This window comes from Amia ocellicauda, chromosome 2 (assembly GCF_036373705.1).
Source record: "Amia ocellicauda isolate fAmiCal2 chromosome 2, fAmiCal2.hap1, whole genome shotgun sequence".
In the NCBI taxonomy this organism is placed as follows: Eukaryota; Metazoa; Chordata; class Actinopteri; order Amiiformes; family Amiidae; genus Amia; species Amia ocellicauda.
In genome coordinates this window covers 54,051,318-54,070,481 of record NC_089851.1, presented here as the reverse complement: position 1 = coordinate 54,070,481, position 19,164 = coordinate 54,051,318, and the positions used below count along the sequence as shown (strand labels likewise).

The window sequence follows — 19,164 nt, the reverse complement described above, 5'->3', positions numbered from 1 at the left end:
CTGTATAGCTGATGGGAAATCAGACTGTCATCTGTGTGTTTTGTTTTCTTTAAAGAAAATGTGTTTTTTACAAGTTCGTTGTTGTTGTTGTTGTTGTTGTTGTTGAGGAGGAGGAGGAGGACATGTAGTGTGTTGTTGAGGAGGAGGAGGACGAAATGTGGTTTGCCGGCTTGTTATGGAGACCTTTGCTGAACGTGTACTCCTGAGCTGCACCAAAGGAGAGGCATTCTTTTCAGTTGTTTGCGGGCCTGCTGAACCATGCTCTCAGTGCTGTCTCACTGGGGATACGGTTACCGTTCTGGAAAGACACTTCAGCGCTACAGTCCATGCTATCAGTCAGTGTGCGTAGGTCTCCCGGTCTGCCCCAAAGCAGTTACGCGCTTGCCCAGCAGAAACTGCGACACCCTCCGTTAACTTGGCTCGTTGGTCTAGGGGTATGATTCTTGCTGAGGGTGTGAGAGGCCCTGGGTTCAACTCCAGGACGAGCCCACTTGGCCCCACTTTGCAGTCACCGAAGTGTTTGTTCGTTTGCTCTTGAAGGCTGGCTTCTGGGCTCCTCTGCACAAGGGAGGGCTATCGACCTCAGATACTCTTGCCTGTAAAGCTGATGGGAAATCAGACTGTCATCTGTGTGTTTTGTTTTCTTTAAAGAAAATGTGTTTTTTACAAGTTCGTTGTTGTTGTTGTTGTTGTTGAGGAGGAGGAGGAGGACATGTAGTGTGTTGTTGAGGAGGAGGAGGACGAAATGTGGTTTGCCGGCTTGTTATGGAGACCTTTGCTGAACGTGTACTCCTGAGCTGCACCAAAGGAGAGGCAATCTTTTCAGTTGTTTGCGGGCCTGCTGAACAATGCTCTCAGTGCTGTCTCACAGGGGATGGCGTTACCATTCTGGAAAGACACTTCAGCGCTACAGTCCATGCTATCAGTCAGTGAGCGTAGGTCTCCCGGTCTGCCCCAAAGCAGTTACGCGCTTGCCCAGTAGAAACTGCGACACCCTCCGTTAACTTGGCTCGTTGGTCTAGGGGTATGATTCTTGCTGAGGGTGTGAGAGGCCCTGGGTTCAACTCCATGACGAGCCCACTTGGCCCCACTTTGTAGTCACCGAAGTGTTCGTTCGTTTGCTCTTGAAGGCTGGCTTCTGGGCTCCTCTGCACAAGGGAGGGCTATCGACCTCAGATACTGTTGGCTGTATAGCTGATGGGAAATCAGACTGTCATCTGTGTGTTTTGTTTTCTTTAAAGAAAATGTGTTTTTTACAAGTTCGTTGTTGTTGTTGTTGTTGAGGAGGAGGAGGAGGACATGTAGTGTGTTGTTGAGGAGGAGGAGGACGAAATGTGGTTTGCCGGCTTGTTATGGAGACCTTTGCTGAACGTGTACTCCTGAGCTGCACCAAAGGAGAGGCATTCTTTTCAGTTGTTTGCGGGCCTGCTGAACCATGCTCTCAGTGCTGTCTCACTGGGGATACGGTTACCGTTCTGGAAAGACACTTCAGCGCTACAGTCCATGCTATCAGTCAGTGAGCGTAGGTCTCCCGGTCTGCCCCAAAGCAGTTACGCGCTTGCCCAGCAGAAACTGCGACACTGTCAGATAACTTGGCTCGTTGGTCTAGGGGTATGATTCTCGCTTAGGGTGCGAGAGGTCCCGGGTTCAACTCCCGGACGAGCCCGCTTGGCCCCGCTTTGCATTCTCTGAAGCATTCGTTTGTTCTCTCTCGATGCTTGGCTTCTGGGCTCCTCTGCACCAGGGAGGTCTTTCAACCTCAGATACTGTTGGCTGTGTAGCTGATGGGAAATCAGACTGTCATCTGTGTGTTTTGTTTTCTTTAAAGAAAATGTGTATTTTACAAGTTCGTTGTTGTTGTTGAGGAGGAGGAGGACATGTAGTGTGTTGTTGAGGAGGAGGAGGACGAAATGTGGTTTGCCGGCTTGTTATGGAGACCTTTGCTGAACGTGTACTCCTGAGCTGCACCAAAGGAGAGGCATTCTTTTCAGTTGTTTGCGGGCCTGCTGAACCATGCTCTCAGTGCTGTCTCACTGGGGATACGGTTACCGTTCTGGAAAGACACTTCAGCGCTACAGTCCATGCTATCAGTCAGTGAGCGTAGGTCTCCCGGTCTGCCCCAAAGCAGTTACGCGCTTGCCCAGCAGAAACTGCGACACCCTCCCTTAACTTGGCTCGTTGGTCTAGGGGTATGATTCTTGCTGAGGGTGTGAGAGGCCCTGGGTTCAACTCCAGGACGAGCCCACTTGGCCCCACTTTGCAGTCACCGAAGTGTTCGTTCGTTTGCTCTTGAAGGCTGGCTTCTGGGCTCCTCTGCACAAGGGAGGGCTATCGACCTCAGATACTGTTGGCTGTATAGCTGATGGGAAATCAGACTGTCATCTGTGTGTTTTGTTTTCTTTAAAGAAAATGTGTTTTTTACAAGTTCCTTGTTGTTGTTGTTGTTGTTGAGGAGGAGGAGGAGGACATGTAGTGTGTTGTTGAGGAGGAGGAGGACGAAATGTGGTTTGCCAGCTTGTTATGGAGACCTTTGCTGAACGTGTACTCCTGAGCTGCACCAAAGGAGAGGCATTCTTTTCAGTTGTTTGCGGGCCTGCTGAACCATGCTCTCAGTGCTGTCTCACTGGGGATACGGTTACCGTTCTGGAAAGACACTTCAGCGCTACAGTCCATGCTATCAGTCAGTGAGCGTAGGTCTCCCGGTCTGCCCCAAAGCAGTTACGCGCTTGCCCAGCAGAAACTGCGACACTGTCAGATAACTTGGCTCGTTGGTCTAGGGGTATGATTCTCGCTTAGGGTGCGAGAGGTCCCGGGTTCAACTCCCGGACGAGCCCGCTTGGCCCCGCTTTGCATTCTCTGAAGCATTCGTTTGTTCTCTCTCGATGCTTGGCTTCTGGGCTCCTCTGCACCAGGGAGGTCTTTCAACCTCAGATACTGTTGGCTGTGTAGCTGATGGGAAATCAGACTGTCATCTGTGTGTTTTGTTTTCTTTAAAGAAAATGTGTATTTTACAAGTTCGTTGTTGTTGTTGAGGAGGAGGAGGACATGTAGTGTGTTGTTGAGGAGGAGGAGGACGAAATGTGGTTTGCCGGCTTGTTATGGAGACCTTTGCTGAACGTGTACTCCTGAGCTGCACCAAAGGAGAGGCATTCTTTTCAGTTGTTTGCGGGCCTGCTGAACCATGCTCTCAGTGCTGTCTCACTGGGGATACGGTTACCGTTCTGGAAAGACACTTCAGCGCTACAGTCCATGCTATCAGTCAGTGAGCGTAGGTCTCCCGGTCTGCCCCAAAGCAGTTACGCGCTTGCCCAGCAGAAACTGCGACACTGTCAGATAACTTGGCTCGTTGGTCTAGGGGTATGATTCTCGCTTAGGGTGCGAGAGGTCCCGGGTTCAACTCCCGGACGAGCCCGCTTGGCCCCGCTTTGCATTCTCTGAAGCATTCGTTTGTTCTCTCTCGATGCTTGGCTTCTGGGCTCCTCTGCACCAGGGAGGTCTTTCAACCTCAGATACTGTTGGCTGTGTAGCTGATGGGAAATCAGACTGTCATCTGTGTGTTTTGTTTTCTTTAAAGAAAATGTGTATTTTACAAGTTCGTTGTTGTTGTTGAGGAGGAGGAGGACATGTAGTGTGTTGTTGAGGAGGAGGAGGACGAAATGTGGTTTGCCGGCTTGTTATGGAGACCTTTGCTGAACGTGTACTCCTGAGCTGCACCAAAGGAGAGGCATTCTTTTCAGTTGTTTGCGGGCCTGCTGAACCATGCTCTCAGTGCTGTCTCACTGGGGATACGGTTACCGTTCTGGAAAGACACTTCAGCGCTACAGTCCATGCTATCAGTCAGTGAGCGTAGGTCTCCCGGTCTGCCCCAAAGCAGTTACGCGCTTGCCCAGCAGAAACTGCGACACCCTCCCTTAACTTGGCTCGTTGGTCTAGGGGTATGATTCTTGCTGAGGGTGTGAGAGGCCCTGGGTTCAACTCCAGGACGAGCCCACTTGGCCCCACTTTGCAGTCACCGAAGTGTTCGTTCGTTTGCTCTTGAAGGCTGGCTTCTGGGCTCCTCTGCACAAGGGAGGGCTATCGACCTCAGATACTGTTGGCTGTATAGCTGATGGGAAATCAGACTGTCATCTGTGTGTTTTGTTTTCTTTAAAGAAAATGTGTTTTTTACAAGTTCCTTGTTGTTGTTGTTGTTGTTGAGGAGGAGGAGGAGGACATGTAGTGTGTTGTTGAGGAGGAGGAGGACGAAATGTGGTTTGCCAGCTTGTTATGGAGACCTTTGCTGAACGTGTACTCCTGAGCTGCACCAAAGGAGAGGCATTCTTTTCAGTTGTTTGCGGGCCTGCTGAACCATGCTCTCAGTGCTGTCTCACTGGGGATACGGTTACCGTTCTGGAAAGACACTTCAGCGCTACAGTCCATGCTATCAGTCAGTGAGCGTAGGTCTCCCGGTCTGCCCCAAAGCAGTTACGCGCTTGCCCAGCAGAAACTGCGACACTGTCAGATAACTTGGCTCGTTGGTCTAGGGGTATGATTCTCGCTTAGGGTGCGAGAGGTCCCGGGTTCAACTCCCGGACGAGCCCGCTTGGCCCCGCTTTGCATTCTCTGAAGCATTCGTTTGTTCTCTCTCGATGCTTGGCTTCTGGGCTCCTCTGCACCAGGGAGGTCTTTCAACCTCAGATACTGTTGGCTGTGTAGCTGATGGGAAATCAGACTGTCATCTGTGTGTTTTGTTTTCTTTAAAGAAAATGTGTATTTTACAAGTTCGTTGTTGTTGTTGAGGAGGAGGAGGACATGTAGTGTGTTGTTGAGGAGGAGGAGGACGAAATGTGGTTTGCCGGCTTGTTATGGAGACCTTTGCTGAACGTGTACTCCTGAGCTGCACCAAAGGAGAGGCATTCTTTTCAGTTGTTTGCGGGCCTGCTGAACCATGCTCTCAGTGCTGTCTCACTGGGGATACGGTTACCGTTCTGGAAAGACACTTCAGCGCTACAGTCCATGCTATCAGTCAGTGAGCGTAGGTCTCCCGGTCTGCCCCAAAGCAGTTACGCGCTTGCCCAGCAGAAACTGCGACACCCTCCGTTAACTTGGCTTTTTGGTCTAGGGGTATGATTCTTGCTGAGGGTGTGAGAGGCCCTGGGTTCAACTCCAGGACGAGCCCACTTGGCCCCACTTTGCAGTCACCGAAGTGTTTGTTCGTTTGCTCTTGAAGGCTGGCTTCTGGGCTCCTCTGCACAAGGGAGGGCTATCGACCTCAGATACTGTTGCCTGTATAGCTGATGGGAAATCAGACTGTCATCTGTGTGTTTTGTTTTCTTTAAAGAAAATGTGTTTTTTACAAGTTCGTTGTTGTTGTTGTTCTTGTTGAGGAGGAGGAGGAGGACATGTAGTGTGTTGTTGAGGAGGAGGAGGACGAAATGTGGTTTGCCGGCTTGTTATGGAGACCTTTGCTGAACGTGTACTCCTGAGCTGCACCAAAGGAGAGGCATTCTTTTCAGTTGTTTGCGGGCCTGCTGAACCATGCTCTCAGTGCTGTCTCACTGGGGATACGGTTACCGTTCTGGAAAGACACTTCAGCGCTACAGTCCATGCTATCAGTCAGTGAGCGTAGGTCTCCCGGTCTGCCCCAAAGCAGTTACGCGCTTGCCCAGCAGAAACTGCGACACCCTCCGTTAACTTGGCTCGTTGGTCTAGGGGTATGATTCTTGCTGAGGGTGTGAGAGGCCCTGGGTTCAACTCCAGGATGAGCCCACTTGGCCCCACTTTGCAGTCACCGAAGTGTTTGTTCGTTTGCTCTTGAAGGCTGGCTTCTGGGCTCCTCTGCACAAGGGAGGGCTATCGACCTCAGATACTGTTGCCTGTATAGCTGATGGGAAATCAGACTGTCATCTGTGTGTTTTGTTTTCTTTAAAGAAAATGTGTTTTTTACAAGTTCGTTGTTGTTGTTGTTGTTGAGGAGGAGGAGGAGGACATGTAGTGTGTTGTTGAGGAGGAGGAGGACGAAATGTGGTTTGCCGGCTTGTTATGGAGACCTTTGCTGAACGTGTACTCCTGAGCTGCACCAAAGGAGAGGCATTCTTTTCAGTTGTTTGCGGGCCTGCTGAACAATGCTCTCAGTGCTGTCTCACTGGGGATGGCGTTACCATTCTGGAAAGACACGTCAGCGCTACAGTCCATGCTATCAGTCAGTGAGCGTAGGTCTCCCGGTCTGCCCCAAAGCAGTTACGCGCTTGCCCAGCAGAAACTGCGACACTGTCAGATAACTTGGCTCGTTGGTCTAGGGGTATGATTCTTGCTTTGGGTGCGAGAGGTCCCGGGTTCAACTCCCGTACGAGCCCGCTTGGCCCTGCTTTGCATTCTCTGAAGCATTCGTTTGCTCTCTCTCGATGCTTGGCTTCTGGGCTCCTCTGCACCAGGGAGGTCTTTCAACCTCAGATACTGTTGGCTGTGTAGCTGATGGGAAATCAGACTGTCATCTGTGTGTTTTGTTTTCTTTAAAGAAAATGTGTATTTTACAAGTTCGTTGTTGTTGTTGAGGAGGACATGTAGTGTGTTGTTGAGGAGGAGGAGGACGAAATGTGGTTTGCCGGCTTGTTATGGAGACCTTTGCTGAACGTGTACTCCTGAGCTGCACCAAAGGAGAGGCATTCTTTTCAGTTGTTTGCGGGCCTGCTGAACCATGCTCTCAGTGCTGTCTCACTGGGGATGGCGTTACCATTCTGGAAAGACACGTCAGCGCTACAGTCCATGCTATCAGTCAGTGAGCGTAGGTCTCCCGGTCTGCGCCAAAGCAGTTACGCGCTTGCCCAGCAGAAACTGCGACACCCTCCGTTAACTTGGCTCGTTGGTCTAGGGGTATGATTCTTGCTGAGGGTGTGAGAGGCCCTGGGTTCAACTCCAGGACGAGCCCACTTGGCCCCACTTTGCAGTCACCGAAGTGTTTGTTCGTTTGCTCTTGAAGGCTGGCTTCTGGGCTCCTCTGCACAAGGGAGGGCTATCGACCTCAGATACTGTTGCCTGTAAAGCTGATGGGAAATCAGACTGTCATCTGTGTGTTTTGTTTTCTTTAAAGAAAATGTGTTTTTTACAAGTTCGTTGTTGTTGTTGTTGTTGAGGAGGAGGAGGAGGACATGTAGTGTGTTGTTGAGGAGGAGGAGGACGAAATGTGGTTTGCCGGCTTGTTATGGAGACCTTTGCTGAACGTGTACTCCTGAGCTGCACCAAAGGAGAGGCATTCTTTTCAGTTGTTTGCGGGCCTGCTGAACCATGCTCTCAGTGCTGTCTCACTGGGGATACGGTTACCGTTCTGGAAAGACACTTCAGCGCTACAGTCCATGCTATCAGTCAGTGAGCGTAGGTCTCCCGGTCTGCCCCAAAGCAGTTACGCGCTTGCCCAGCAGAAACTGCGACACCCTCCGTTAACTTGGCTCGTTGGTCTAGGGGTATGATTCTTGCTGAGGGTGTGAGAGGCCCTGGGTTCAACTCCAGGATGAGCCCACTTGGCCCCACTTTGCAGTCACCGAAGTGTTTGTTCGTTTGCTCTTGAAGGCTGGCTTCTGGGCTCCTCTGCACAAGGGAGGGCTATCGACCTCAGATACTGTTGCCTGTATAGCTGATGGGAAATCAGACTGTCATCTGTGTGTTTTGTTTTCTTTAAAGAAAATGTGTTTTTTACAAGTTCGTTGTTGTTGTTGTTGTTGAGGAGGAGGAGGAGGACATGTAGTGTGTTGTTGAGGAGGAGGAGGACGAAATGTGGTTTGCCGGCTTGTTATGGAGACCTTTGCTGAACGTGTACTCCTGAGCTGCACCAAAGGAGAGGCATTCTTTTCAGTTGTTTGCGGGCCTGCTGAACAATGCTCTCAGTGCTGTCTCACTGGGGATGGCGTTACCATTCTGGAAAGACACGTCAGCGCTACAGTCCATGCTATCAGTCAGTGAGCGTAGGTCTCCCGGTCTGCCCCAAAGCAGTTACGCGCTTGCCCAGCAGAAACTGCGACACTGTCAGATAACTTGGCTCGTTGGTCTAGGGGTATGATTCTTGCTTTGGGTGCGAGAGGTCCCGGGTTCAACTCCCGTACGAGCCCGCTTGGCCCTGCTTTGCATTCTCTGAAGCATTCGTTTGCTCTCTCTCGATGCTTGGCTTCTGGGCTCCTCTGCACCAGGGAGGTCTTTCAACCTCAGATACTGTTGGCTGTGTAGCTGATGGGAAATCAGACTGTCATCTGTGTGTTTTGTTTTCTTTAAAGAAAATGTGTATTTTACAAGTTCGTTGTTGTTGTTGAGGAGGACATGTAGTGTGTTGTTGAGGAGGAGGAGGACGAAATGTGGTTTGCCGGCTTGTTATGGAGACCTTTGCTGAACGTGTACTCCTGAGCTGCACCAAAGGAGAGGCATTCTTTTCAGTTGTTTGCGGGCCTGCTGAACCATGCTCTCAGTGCTGTCTCACTGGGGATGGCGTTACCATTCTGGAAAGACACGTCAGCGCTACAGTCCATGCTATCAGTCAGTGAGCGTAGGTCTCCCGGTCTGCGCCAAAGCAGTTACGCGCTTGCCCAGCAGAAACTGCGACACCCTCCGTTAACTTGGCTCGTTGGTCTAGGGGTATGATTCTTGCTGAGGGTGTGAGAGGCCCTGGGTTCAACTCCAGGACGAGCCCACTTGGCCCCACTTTGCAGTCACCGAAGTGTTTGTTCGTTTGCTCTTGAAGGCTGGCTTCTGGGCTCCTCTGCACAAGGGAGGGCTATCGACCTCAGATACTGTTGCCTGTAAAGCTGATGGGAAATCAGACTGTCATCTGTGTGTTTTGTTTTCTTTAAAGAAAATGTGTTTTTTACAAGTTCGTTGTTGTTGTTGTTGTTGAGGAGGAGGAGGAGGACATGTAGTGTGTTGTTGAGGAGGAGGAGGACGAAATGTGGTTTGCCGGCTTGTTATGGAGACCTTTGCTGAACGTGTACTCCTGAGCTGCACCAAAGGAGAGGCATTCTTTTCAGTTGTTTGCGGGCCTGCTGAACCATGCTCTCAGTGCTGTCTCACTGGGGATGGCGTTACCATTCTGGAAAGACACGTCAGCGCTACAGTCCATGCTATCAGTCAGTGAGCGTAGGTCTCCCGGTCTGCCCCAAAGCAGTTACGCGCTTGCCCAGCAGAAACTGTGACACTGTCAGATAACTTGGCTCGTTGGTCTAGGGGTATGATTCTCGCTTTGGGTGCGAGAGGTCCCGGGTTCAACTCCCGGACGAGCCCGCTTGGCCCTGCTTTACATTCTCTGAAGCATTCGTTTGTTCTCTCTCGATGCTTGGCTTCTGGGCTCCTCTGAACCAGGGAGGTCTTTCAACCTCAGATACTGTTGGCTGTGTAGCTGATGGGAAATCAGACTGTCATCTGTGTGTTTTGTTTTCTTTAAAGAAAATGTGTATTTTACAAGTTCGTTGTTGTTGTTGAGGAGGAGGAGGACATGTAGTGTGTTGTTGAGGAGGAGGAGGACGAAATGTGGTTTGCCGGCTTGTTATGGAGACCTTTGCTGAACGTGTACTCCTGAGCTGCACCAAAGGAGAGGCATTCTTTTCAGTTGTTTGCGGGCCTGCTGAACCATGCTCTCAGTGCTGTCTCACTGGGGATACGGTTACCGTTCTGGAAAGACACTTCAGCGCTACAGTCCATGCTATCAGTCAGTGAGCGTAGGTCTCCCGGTCTGCCCCAAAGCAGTTACGCGCTTGCCCAGCAGAAACTGCGACACCCTCCGTTAACTTGGCTCGTTGGTCTAGGGGTATGATTCTTGCTGAGGGTGTGAGAGGCCCTGGGTTCAACTTCAGGACGAGCCCACTTGGCCCCACTTTGCAGTCACCGAAGTGTTTGTTCGTTTGCTCTTGAAGGCTGGCTTCTGGGCTCCTCTGCACAAGGGAGGGCTATCGACCTCAGATACTGTTGCCCGTATAGCTGATGGGAAATCAGACTGTCATCTGTATGTTTTGTTTTCTTTAAAGAAAATGTGTTTTTTACAAGTTCGTTGTTGTTGTTGTTGTTGTTGTTGAGGAGGAGGTGGAGGACATGTAGTGTGTTGTTGAGGAGGAGGAGGACGAAATGTGGTTTGCCGGCTTGTTATGGAGACCTTTGCTGAACGTGCACTCCTGAGCTGCACCAAAGGAGAGGCATTCTTTTCAGTTGTTTGCGGGCCTGCTGAACAATGCTCTCAGTGCTGTCTCACTGGGGATGGCGTTACCATTCTGGAAAGACACGTCAGCGCTACAGTCCATGCTATCAGTCAGTGAGCGTAGGTCTCCCGGTCTGCCCCAAAGCAGTTACGCGCTTGCCCAGCAGAAACTGTGACACTGTCAGATAACTTGGCTCGTTGGTCTAGGGGTATGATTCTCACTTTGGGTGCGAGAGGTCCCGGGTTCAACTCCCGGACGAGCCCGCTTGGCCCTGCTTTGCATTCTCTGAAGCATTTGTTTGCTCTCTCTCGATGCTTGGCTTCTGGGCTCCTCTGCACCAGGGAGGTCTTTCAACCTCAGATACTGTTGGCTGTGTAGCTGATGGGAAATCAGACTGTCATCTGTGTGTTTTGTTTTCTTTAAAGAAAATGTGTATTTTACAAGTTCGTTGTTGTTGTTGAGGAGGAGGAGGACATGTAGTGTGTTGTTGAGGAGGAGGAGGACGAAATGTGGTTTGCCGGCTTGTTATGGAGACCTTTGCTGAACGTGTACTCCTGAGCTGCACCAAAGGAGAGGCATTCTTTTCAGTTGTTTGCGGGCCTGCTGAACCATGCTCTCAGTGCTGTCTCACTGGGGATACGGTTACCGTTCTGGAAAGACACTTCAGCGCTACAGTCCATGCTATCAGTCAGTGAGCGTAGGTCTCCCGGTCTGCCCCAAAGCAGTTACGCGCTTGCCCAGCAGAAACTGCGACACTCTCCGTTAACTTGGCTCGTTGGTCTAGGGGTATGATTCTTGCTGAGGGTGTGAGAGGCCCTGGGTTCAACTCCAGGACAAGCCCACTTGGCCCCACTTTGCAGTCACCAAAGTGTTTGTTCGTTTGCTCTTGAAGGCTGGCTTCTGGGCTCCTCTGCACAAGGGAGGGCTATCGACCTCAGATACTGTTGCCCGTATAGCTGATGGGAAGTCAGACTGTCATCTGTGTGTGTTGTTTTCTTTAAAGAAAATGTGTTTTTTACAAGTTCGTTGTTGTTGTTGTTGTTGTTGAGGAGGAGGTGGAGGACATGTAGTGTGTTGTTGAGGAGGAGGAGGACGAAATGTGGTTTGCCGGCTTGTTATGGAGACCTTTGCTGAACGTGTACTCCTGAGCTGCACCAAAGGAGAGGCATTCTTTTCAGTTGTTTGCGGGCCTGCTGAACCATGCTCTCAGTGCTGTCTCACTGGGGATGGCGTTACCATTCTGGAAAGACACGTCAGCGCTACAGTCCATGCTATCAGTCAGTGAGCGTAGGTCTCCCGGTCTGCCCCAAAGCAGTTACGCGCTTGCCCAGCAGAAACTGCGATACCCTCCGTTAACTTGGCTCGTTGGTCTAGGGGTATGATTCTTGCTGAGGGTGTGAGAGGCCCTGGGTTCAACTCCAGGACGAGCCCACTTGGCCCCACTTTGCAGTCACCGAAGTGTTTGTTCGTTTGCTCTTGAAGGCTGGCTTCTGGGCTCCTCTGCACAAGGGAGGGCTATCGACCTCAGATACTGTTGCCTGTAAAGCTGATGGGAAATCAGACTGTCATCTGTGTGTTTTGTTTTCTTTAAAGAAAATGTGTTTTTTACAAGTTCGTTGTTGTTGTTGTTGTTGTTGAGGAGGAGGAGGAGGACATGTAGTGTGTTGTTGAGGAGGAGGAGGACGAAATGTGGTTTGCCGGCTTGTTATGGAGACCTTTGCTGAACGTGTACTCCTGAGCTGCACCAAAGGAGAGGCATTCTTTTCAGTTGTTTGCGGGCCTGCTGAACCATGCTCTCAGTGCTGTCTCACTGGGGATGGCGTTACCATTCTGGAAAGACACGTCAGCGCTACAGTCCATGCTATCAGTCAGTGAGCGTAGGTCTCCCGGTCTGCCCCAAAGCAGTTACGCGCTTGCCCAGCAGAAACTGTGACACTGTCAGATAACTTGGCTCGTTGGTCTAGGGGTATGATTCTCGCTTTGGGTGCGAGAGGTCCCGGGTTCAACTCCCGGACGAGCCCGCTTGGCCCTGCTTTACATTCTCTGAAGCATTCGTTTGTTCTCTCTCGATGCTTGGCTTCTGGGCTCCTCTGAACCAGGGAGGTCTTTCAACCTCAGATACTGTTGGCTGTGTAGCTGATGGGAAATCAGACTGTCATCTGTGTGTTTTGTTTTCTTTAAAGAAAATGTGTATTTTACAAGTTCGTTGTTGTTGTTGAGGAGGAGGAGGACATGTAGTGTGTTGTTGAGGAGGAGGAGGACGAAATGTGGTTTGCCGGCTTGTTATGGAGACCTTTGCTGAACGTGTACTCCTGAGCTGCACCAAAGGAGAGGCATTCTTTTCAGTTGTTTGCGGGCCTGCTGAACCATGCTCTCAGTGCTGTCTCACTGGGGATACGGTTACCGTTCTGGAAAGACACTTCAGCGCTACAGTCCATGCTATCAGTCAGTGAGCGTAGGTCTCCCGGTCTGCCCCAAAGCAGTTACGCGCTTGCCCAGCAGAAACTGCGACACCCTCCGTTAACTTGGCTCGTTGGTCTAGGGGTATGATTCTTGCTGAGGGTGTGAGAGGCCCTGGGTTCAACTTCAGGACGAGCCCACTTGGCCCCACTTTGCAGTCACCGAAGTGTTTGTTCGTTTGCTCTTGAAGGCTGGCTTCTGGGCTCCTCTGCACAAGGGAGGGCTATCGACCTCAGATACTGTTGCCCGTATAGCTGATGGGAAATCAGACTGTCATCTGTATGTTTTGTTTTCTTTAAAGAAAATGTGTTTTTTACAAGTTCGTTGTTGTTGTTGTTGTTGTTGTTGAGGAGGAGGTGGAGGACATGTAGTGTGTTGTTGAGGAGGAGGAGGACGAAATGTGGTTTGCCGGCTTGTTATGGAGACCTTTGCTGAACGTGCACTCCTGAGCTGCACCAAAGGAGAGGCATTCTTTTCAGTTGTTTGCGGGCCTGCTGAACAATGCTCTCAGTGCTGTCTCACTGGGGATGGCGTTACCATTCTGGAAAGACACGTCAGCGCTACAGTCCATGCTATCAGTCAGTGAGCGTAGGTCTCCCGGTCTGCCCCAAAGCAGTTACGCGCTTGCCCAGCAGAAACTGTGACACTGTCAGATAACTTGGCTCGTTGGTCTAGGGGTATGATTCTCACTTTGGGTGCGAGAGGTCCCGGGTTCAACTCCCGGACGAGCCCGCTTGGCCCTGCTTTGCATTCTCTGAAGCATTTGTTTGCTCTCTCTCGATGCTTGGCTTCTGGGCTCCTCTGCACCAGGGAGGTCTTTCAACCTCAGATACTGTTGGCTGTGTAGCTGATGGGAAATCAGACTGTCATCTGTGTGTTTTGTTTTCTTTAAAGAAAATGTGTATTTTACAAGTTCGTTGTTGTTGTTGAGGAGGAGGAGGACATGTAGTGTGTTGTTGAGGAGGAGGAGGACGAAATGTGGTTTGCCGGCTTGTTATGGAGACCTTTGCTGAACGTGTACTCCTGAGCTGCACCAAAGGAGAGGCATTCTTTTCAGTTGTTTGCGGGCCTGCTGAACCATGCTCTCAGTGCTGTCTCACTGGGGATACGGTTACCGTTCTGGAAAGACACTTCAGCGCTACAGTCCATGCTATCAGTCAGTGAGCGTAGGTCTCCCGGTCTGCCCCAAAGCAGTTACGCGCTTGCCCAGCAGAAACTGCGACACTCTCCGTTAACTTGGCTCGTTGGTCTAGGGGTATGATTCTTGCTGAGGGTGTGAGAGGCCCTGGGTTCAACTCCAGGACAAGCCCACTTGGCCCCACTTTGCAGTCACCAAAGTGTTTGTTCGTTTGCTCTTGAAGGCTGGCTTCTGGGCTCCTCTGCACAAGGGAGGGCTATCGACCTCAGATACTGTTGCCCGTATAGCTGATGGGAAGTCAGACTGTCATCTGTGTGTTTTGTTTTCTTTAAAGAAAATGTGTTTTTTACAAGTTCGTTGTTGTTGTTGTTGTTGTTGAGGAGGAGGTGGAGGACATGTAGTGTGTTGTTGAGGAGGAGGAGGACGAAATGTGGTTTGCCGGCTTGTTATGGAGACCTTTGCTGAACGTGTACTCCTGAGCTGCACCAAAGGAGAGGCATTCTTTTCAGTTGTTTGCGGGCCTGCTGAACCATGCTCTCAGTGCTGTCTCACTGGGGATGGCGTTACCATTCTGGAAAGACACGTCAGCGCTACAGTCCATGCTATCAGTCAGTGAGCGTAGGTCTCCCGGTCTGCCCCAAAGCAGTTACGCGCTTGCCCAGCAGAAACTGTGACACTGTCAGATAACTTGGCTCGTTGGTCTAGGGGTATGATTCTCACTTTGGGTGCGAGAGGTCCCGGGTTCAACTCCCGGACGAGCCCGCTTGGCCCTGCTTTGCATTCTCTGAAGCATTTGTTTGCTCTCTCTCGATGCTTGGCTTCTGGGCTCCTCTGCACCAGGGAGGTCTTTCAACCTCAGATACTGTTGGCTGTGTAGCTGATGGGAAATCAGACTGTCATCTGTGTGTTTTGTTTTCTTTAAAGAAAATGTGTATTTTACAAGTTCGTTGTTGTTGTTGAGGAGGAGGAGGACATGTAGTGTGTTGTTGAGGAGGAGGAGGACGAAATGTGGTTTGCCGGCTTGTTATGGAGACCTTTGCTGAACGTGTACTCCTGAGCTGCACCAAAGGAGAGGCATTCTTTTCAGTTGTTTGCGGGCCTGCTGAACCATGCTCTCAGTGCTGTCTCACTGGGGATACGGTTACCGTTCTGGAAAGACACTTCAGCGCTACAGTCCATGCTATCAGTCAGTGAGCGTAGGTCTCCCGGTCTGCCCCAAAGCAGTTACGCGCTTGCCCAGCAGAAACTGCGACACTCTCCGTTAACTTGGCTCGTTGGTCTAGGGGTATGATTCTTGCTGAGGGTGTGAGAGGCCCTGGGTTCAACTCCAGGACAAGCCCACTTGGCCCCACTTTGCAGTCACCAAAGTGTTTGTTCGTTTGCTCTTGAAGGCTGGCTTCTGGGCTCCTCTGCACAAGGGAGGGCTATCGACCTCAGATACTGTTGCCCGTATAGCTGATGGGAAGTCAGACTGTCATCTGTGTGTTTTGTTTTCTTTAAAGAAAATGTGTTTTTTACAAGTTCGTTGTTGTTGTTGTTGTTGTTGAGGAGGAGGTGGAGGACATGTAGTGTGTTGTTGAGGAGGAGGAGGACGAAATGTGGTTTGCCGGCTTGTTATGGAGACCTTTGCTGAACGTGTACTCCTGAGCTGCACCAAAGGAGAGGCATTCTTTTCAGTTGTTTGCGGGCCTGCTGAACCATGCTCTCAGTGCTGTCTCACTGGGGATGGCGTTACCATTCTGGAAAGACACGTCAGCGCTACAGTCCATGCTATCAGTCAGTGAGCGTAGGTCTCCCGGTCTGCCCCAAAGCAGTTACGCGCTTGCCCAGCAGAAACTGCGATACCCTCCGTTAACTTGGCTCGTTGGTCTAGGGGTATGATTCTTGCTGAGGGTGTGAGAGGCCCTGGGTTCAACTCCAGGACGAGCCCACTTGGCCCCACTTTGCAGTCACCGAAGTGTTTGTTCGTTTGCTCTTGAAGGCTGGCTTCTGGGCTCCTCTGCACAAGGGAGGGCTATCGACCTCAGATACTGTTGCCTGTAAAGCTGATGGGAAATCAGACTGTCATCTGTGTGTTTTGTTTTCTTTAAAGAAAATGTGTTTTTTACAAGTTCGTTGTTGTTGTTGTTGTTGTTGAGGAGGAGGAGGAGGACATGTAGTGTGTTGTTGAGGAGGAGGAGGACGAAATGTGGTTTGCCGGCTTGTTATGGAGACCTTTGCTGAACGTGTACTCCTGAGCTGCACCAAAGGAGAGGCATTCTTTTCAGTTGTTTGCGGGCCTGCTGAACCATGCTCTCAGTGCTGTCTCACTGGGGATACGGTTACCGTTCTGGAAAGACACTTCAGCGCTACAGTCCATGCTATCAGTCAGTGAGCGTAGGTCTCCCGGTCTGCCCCAAAGCAGTTACGCGCTTGCCCAGCAGAAACTGCGACACTCTCCGTTAACTTGGCTCGTTGGTCTAGGGGTATGATTCTTGCTGAGGGTGTGAGAGGCCCTGGGTTCAAGTCCAGGACAAGCCCACTTGGCCCCACTTTGCAGTCACCGAAGTGTTTGTTCGTTTGCTCTTGAAGGCTGGCTTCTGGGCTCCTCTGCACAAGGGAGGGCTATCGACCTCAGATACTGTTGCCCGTATAGCTGATGGGAAATCAGACTGTCATCTGTGTGTTTTGTTTTCTTTAAAGAAAATGTGTTTTTTACAAGTTCGTTGTTGTTGTTGTTGTTGTTGTTGAGGAGGAGGTGGAGGACATGTAGTGTGTTGTTGAGGAGGAGGAGGACGAAATGTGGTTTGCCGGCTTGTTATGGAGACCTTTGCTGAACGTGTACTCCTGAGCTGCACCAAAGGAGAGGCATTCTTTTCAGTTGTTTGCGGGCCTGCTGAACCATGCTCTCAGTGCTGTCTCACTGGGGATACGGTTACCGTTCTGGAAAGACACTTCAGCGCTACAGTCCATGCTATCAGTCAGTGAGCGTAGGTCTCCCGGTCTGCCCCAAAGCAGTTACGCGCTTGCCCAGCAGAAACTGCGACACCCTCCGTTAACTTGGCTCGTTGGTCTAGGGGTATGATTCTTGCTGAGGGTGTGAGAGGCCCTGGGTTCAACTTCAGGACGAGCCCACTTGGCCCCACTTTGCAGTCACCGAAGTGTTTGTTCGTTTGCTCTTGAAGGCTGGCTTCTGGGCTCCTCTGCACAAGGGAGGGCTATCGACCTCAGATACTGTTGCCCGTATAGCTGATGGGAAATCAGACTGTCATCTGTATGTTTTGTTTTCTTTAAAGAAAATGTGTTTTTTACAAGTTCGTTGTTGTTGTTGTTGTTGTTGTTGAGGAGGAGGTGGAGGACATGTAGTGTGTTGTTGAGGAGGAGGAGGACGAAATGTGGTTTGCCGGCTTGTTATGGAGACCTTTGCTGAACGTGCACTCCTGAGCTGCACCAAAGGAGAGGCATTCTTTTCAGTTGTTTGCGGGCCTGCTGAACAATGCTCTCAGTGCTGTCTCACTGGGGATGGCGTTACCATTCTGGAAAGACACGTCAGCGCTACAGTCCATGCTATCAGTCAGTGAGCGTAGGTCTCCCGGTCTGCCCCAAAGCAGTTACGCGCTTGCCCAGCAGAAACTGTGACACTGTCAGATAACTTGGCTCGTTGGTCTAGGGGTATGATTCTCACTTTGGGTGCGAGAGGTCCCGGGTTCAACTCCCGGACGAGCCCGCTTGGCCCTGCTTTGCATTCTCTGAAGCATTTGTTTGCTCTCTCTCGATGCTTGGCTTCTGGGCTCCTCTGCACCAGGGAGGTCTTTCAACCTCAGATACTGTTGGCTGTGTAGCTGATGGGAAATCAGACTGTCATCTGTGTGTTTTGTTTTCTTTAAAGAAAATGTGTATTTTACAAGTTCGTTGTTGTTGTTGAGGAGGAGGAGGACATGTAGTGTGTTGTTGAGGAGGAGGAGGACGAAATGTGGTTTGCCGGCTTGTTATGGAGACCTTTGCTGAACGTGTACTCCTGAGCTGCACCAAAGGAGAGGCATTCTTTTCAGTTGTTTGCGGGCCTGCTGAACCATGCTCTCAGTGCTGTCTCACTGGGGATACGGTTACCGTTCTGGAAAGACACTTCAGCGCTACAGTCCATGCTATCAGTCAGTGAGCGTAGGTCTCCCGGTCTGCCCCAAAGCAGTTACGCGCTTGCCCAGCAGAAACTGCGACACTCTCCGTTAACTTGGCTCGTTGGTCTAGGGGTATGATTCTTGCTGAGGGTGTGAGAGGCCCTGGGTTCAACTCCAGGACAAGCCCACTTGGCCCCACTTTGCAGTCACCAAAGTGTTTGTTCGTTTGCTCTTGAAGGCTGGCTTCTGGGCTCCTCTGCACAAGGGAGGGCTATCGACCTCAGATACTGTTGCCCGTATAGCTGATGGGAAGTCAGACTGTCATCTGTGTGTTTTGTTTTCTTTAAAGAAAATGTGTTTTTTACAAGTTCGTTGTTGTTGTTGTTGTTGTTGAGGAGGAGGTGGAGGACATGTAGTGTGTTGTTGAGGAGGAGGAGGACGAAATGTGGTTTGCCGGCTTGTTATGGAGACCTTTGCTGAACGTGTACTCCTGAGCTGCACCAAAGGAGAGGCATTCTTTTCAGTTGTTTGCGGGCCTGCTGAACCATGCTCTCAGTGCTGTCTCACTGGGGATGGCGTTACCATTCTGGAAAGACACGTCAGCGCTACAGTCCATGCTATCAGTCAGTGAGCGTAGGTCTCCCGGTCTGCCCCAAAGCAGTTACGCGCTTGCCCAGCAGAAACTGCGATACCCTCCGTTAACTTGGCTCGTTGGTCTAGGGGTATGATTCTTGCTGAGGGTGTGAGAGGCCCTGGGTTCAACTCCAGGACGAGCCCACTTGGCCGCACTTTGCAGTCACCGAAGTGTTTGTTCGTTTGCTCTTGAAGGCTGGCTTCTGGGCTCCTCTGCACAAGGGAGGGCTATCGACCTCAGATACTGTTGCCTGTAAAGCTGATGGGAAATCAGACTGTCATCTGTGTGTTTTGTTTTCTTTAAAGAAAATGTGTTTTTTACAAGTTCGTTGTTGTTGTTGTTGTTGTTGAGGAGGAGGAGGAGGACATGTAGTGTGTTGTTGAGGAGGAGGAGGACGAAATGTGGTTTGCCGGCTTGTTATGGAGACCTTTGCTGAACGTGTACTCCTGAGCTGCACCAAAGGAGAGGCATTCTTTTCAGTTGTTTGCGGGCCTGCTGAACCATGCTCTCAGTGCTGTCTCACTGGGGATACGGTTACCGTTCTGGAAAGACACTTCAGCGCTACAGTCCATGCTATCAGTCAGTGAGCGTAGGTCTCCCGGTCTGCCCCAAAGCAGTTACGCGCTTGCCCAGCAGAAACTGCGACACTCTCCGTTAACTTGGCTCGTTGGTCTAGGGGTATGATTC

The 19,164-nt window shown here is 50.9% G+C and overlaps 10 non-coding genes across 10 annotated transcripts; all 10 read left to right on the top strand.

Annotated features, from left to right (window-relative positions):
• The first annotated feature begins 1,594 nt into the window (after positions 1–1,594).
• Positions 1,595–1,666, top strand: trnap-agg (transfer RNA proline (anticodon AGG)). Its single transcript has one exon. It is a non-coding gene; the product is annotated as a tRNA-Pro (tRNA).
• A 1,096-nt stretch (positions 1,667–2,762) lies between these two features.
• trnap-agg (transfer RNA proline (anticodon AGG)) lies at positions 2,763–2,834 on the top strand. Its single transcript has one exon. It is a non-coding gene; the product is annotated as a tRNA-Pro (tRNA).
• Positions 2,835–3,340: 506 nt separating this feature from the next.
• trnap-agg (transfer RNA proline (anticodon AGG)) lies at positions 3,341–3,412 on the top strand. Its single transcript has one exon. It is a non-coding gene; the product is annotated as a tRNA-Pro (tRNA).
• Positions 3,413–4,508: 1,096 nt separating this feature from the next.
• trnap-agg (transfer RNA proline (anticodon AGG)) lies at positions 4,509–4,580 on the top strand. Its single transcript has one exon. It is a non-coding gene; the product is annotated as a tRNA-Pro (tRNA).
• A 4,588-nt stretch (positions 4,581–9,168) lies between these two features.
• Positions 9,169–9,240, top strand: trnap-ugg (transfer RNA proline (anticodon UGG)). The gene has a single exon. It is a non-coding gene; the product is annotated as a tRNA-Pro (tRNA).
• Positions 9,241–10,339: 1,099 nt separating this feature from the next.
• trnap-ugg (transfer RNA proline (anticodon UGG)) lies at positions 10,340–10,411 on the top strand. The gene has a single exon. It is a non-coding gene; the product is annotated as a tRNA-Pro (tRNA).
• Positions 10,412–12,097: 1,686 nt separating this feature from the next.
• Positions 12,098–12,169, top strand: trnap-ugg (transfer RNA proline (anticodon UGG)). Its single transcript has one exon. It is a non-coding gene; the product is annotated as a tRNA-Pro (tRNA).
• A 1,099-nt stretch (positions 12,170–13,268) lies between these two features.
• On the top strand, positions 13,269–13,340 carry trnap-ugg (transfer RNA proline (anticodon UGG)). Its single transcript has one exon. It is a non-coding gene; the product is annotated as a tRNA-Pro (tRNA).
• Positions 13,341–14,436: 1,096 nt separating this feature from the next.
• trnap-ugg (transfer RNA proline (anticodon UGG)) lies at positions 14,437–14,508 on the top strand. Its single transcript has one exon. It is a non-coding gene; the product is annotated as a tRNA-Pro (tRNA).
• Positions 14,509–17,380: 2,872 nt separating this feature from the next.
• trnap-ugg (transfer RNA proline (anticodon UGG)) lies at positions 17,381–17,452 on the top strand. The gene has a single exon. It is a non-coding gene; the product is annotated as a tRNA-Pro (tRNA).
• Positions 17,453–19,164: the final 1,712 nt, after the last annotated feature.